Here is a 2,793-nt window from a genome sequence, read left to right as displayed (position 1 = left end):
AATACAGGCTAGACAACATATGCAACACGAAACCAATTATCACACTGTCAACTTAGAGCAAGCACCTGCGATGGTGGAGTACGGGAGATGAACTCATCATGTAGACTTGGGACTTCAACTTCATTAGCAGTGGCAGCGGCAAATCTAGAGAGTCTCTGTTTGCGTCGGTTCGGAGGACCACCAACATCCCCTAACTTACTATTTTCCTTCCTATTTTCTGATATTGCCTTATGAAGTCAAAACCAAAAGAAGATGAATAAAATTAGCTCTGCATAACTGGTTGATGCATGATACAGACGAACACTACTTTGATGTAAGGCAAGCGCAGGATAGGAGGATGGAATATATACAAAAAGAAGACAGCATTGCATATTCAGACATACGATAGGAGGAGGGAATATGTATGAAAAATAGTAAGCAGAAGGCATTTCCACAAAATTAGAAGAAATGAAAGCTAGGCACCATATGAACATGCAACCAATATCACTCTATCAGGTAAAAAGTGTCTCGTCGTAAGTGCCATTTCAAGAAATTAGAAGCAGTACAACCTAGAAGACAATGCAAGATGCAACCTACATCACACTCCCAAGTTAAATGTGTCTTATGGGTAAGTGATCGTTGTAGGTATAAGTTGTAAGCTACGCAGATGCAATTCAACAAAATCAGAAGCAATACAAACTAGACATCATATGGAACACACAACCACATATAACAGTTCCAAGTTAGAGCAAGCACCTGTGATGGTAGAGTAGGGGAGATGTGCTCATCATCTACACGTATGTTCTAGAAACAGGAACATGTGCCATATTCACAGGCATTATGTGTAAAGTAAGCAGATGCAATTCAAAAAAGTTAGAAGCAATACAAGCTAGACATCATACGCAACATGCAACCACATATAATAGTGCCAAGTTAGAGCAAGCACCTGTGATGGTGGAGTAGGGGAGATGTGCTCATCATCTACACAGCTATGTTGACTGTCCAGCCTTGTGTTGTCTTGTGAATCTTGTTGGTAGGATGGCATAGTAGAATCTGTAGAGACCCTCCGTTTTAGTTGCTCGGAAGGACCACCATCATCCAATGCCTTACCAATTTCCTTCCGCTTTATTGATTTTGCATTGTGAGGTCAAACCGATAAGAAAAAGGAATAAAATTCGCTCTTCAGAACTCATTCATGCATGATACTGACGAAAACTACTCGGATGAAAGGCAAACACATGATACGAGGATGGAATATGTACGAAAAACAGGACGGCGTGACATATTCACACCTATGATGTGGTAACTAAGAAGAAGGACTTTCAACAAATTAGAAGCACTGCAAGCTAGACACCATATGAAAGGTGCAACCAATATCACTCTGCCAAGTTCAAACTATCTGGCGTTTCAACAAATTAGAAGCAGTACATGCTAGAAATCATATGCAAGACACAACCAATATCACAGTGGCGACTTAAAGGTGCCTTATCATAAGTGACTGATGCGGGATATGCAAGAACAATAGTCTGATGTAAGAACATGATGTGATCAGATATAGTATGTTCTAGAAACAGGAACATGTGTCATATTCACAGGCATTATGTGTAAAGTAAGCAGATGCAATTCAGCAAAGTTAGAAGCAATACAAGCTAGACATCATACGCAACATGCAACCACATATAATAGCGCCAAGTTAGAGCAAGCACCTGTGATGGTGGAGTAGGGGAGATGTGCTCATCATCTACAAATCTACGTTGACTGTCTAGCCTTGTGTTGTCTTGCGAATCTTGTTGGGAGGATGGCGGAGTAGAATCTGTAGAGACCCTCCGTTTTAGTTGCTCGGAAGGACCACCATCATCCAATGCCTTACCAATTTCCTTCCGCTTTATTGATTTTGCATTGTGAGGTCAAACCGACAAAAAAAAGGAATACAATTCGCTCTTTAGAACTCATTCATGCATGATACTGACAAACACTACTCTGATGAAAGGCAAAGTCATGATACGAGGATGGAATATGTATGAAAAACTGGATGGCTTGACATATTCACACCTATGATGTGGTAACTAAGCAGAAGGCACTTCAACAAATTAGAAGCACTGCAAGCTAGACACCAAATGGAAGGTGCAATCAATATCACTCTGCCAAGTTAAAACTGTCTCGTCATAGGTGACGTTCATCAAACTAGAAGCACTACATGCTAGAAATCATATTCAAGACGCAAACCAATATCACACTGCCAACTTAAAGGTGTCCCATCATATGTGACTGACGCAGGATACACAAGAAGAGTAGTTTCATGTAAGAACATGGTGTGATAGACAGATATAGTATGTACCAAAAACAGGAAAGTGTGTCATATTCACACGTATCATGTGTAAGCTAAGCAGATGCAGTTTACACTAATTAGGAGCAATACAAGCTAGACACCATATGCAACACCTTAGATGGTGGAGTAGGGGAGCGGAGACTTGGAACTTGTAATGCACTAGCAGTACAAGGAGAACCCGTACAGATGCTCCGTTTACGTTGCTGCAGAGGACTACCATCATCGCCTTTCTTACTCTTATCCTTCCTCGATTTTGCCTTGTCAAGTCAAACCCACAAGAAAAAGGAATAAAATTTGCTCTTCAGAACTCATTGATGCATGATACTGATGAGCACTACTTTCAGTAAGACAGACGCATGATGGGAGGATGGAATATGTATGAAAAACAGGATGGCATGACATATTGACATGTATGATGTATAAAGTGTAAACTAAGCACAAGGTGTTTGAACTGGTTAGAAGCAATGCAAGCTATAAACCATATG

The sequence above is a fragment of the Aegilops tauschii genome, chromosome 6, assembly GCF_002575655.3.
Source record: "Aegilops tauschii subsp. strangulata cultivar AL8/78 chromosome 6, Aet v6.0, whole genome shotgun sequence".
Classification (NCBI taxonomy): domain Eukaryota; kingdom Viridiplantae; phylum Streptophyta; class Magnoliopsida; order Poales; family Poaceae; genus Aegilops; species Aegilops tauschii.
The sequence above is the reverse complement of the archived record's forward strand: the minus strand, read 5'-3'. Positions refer to the sequence as shown.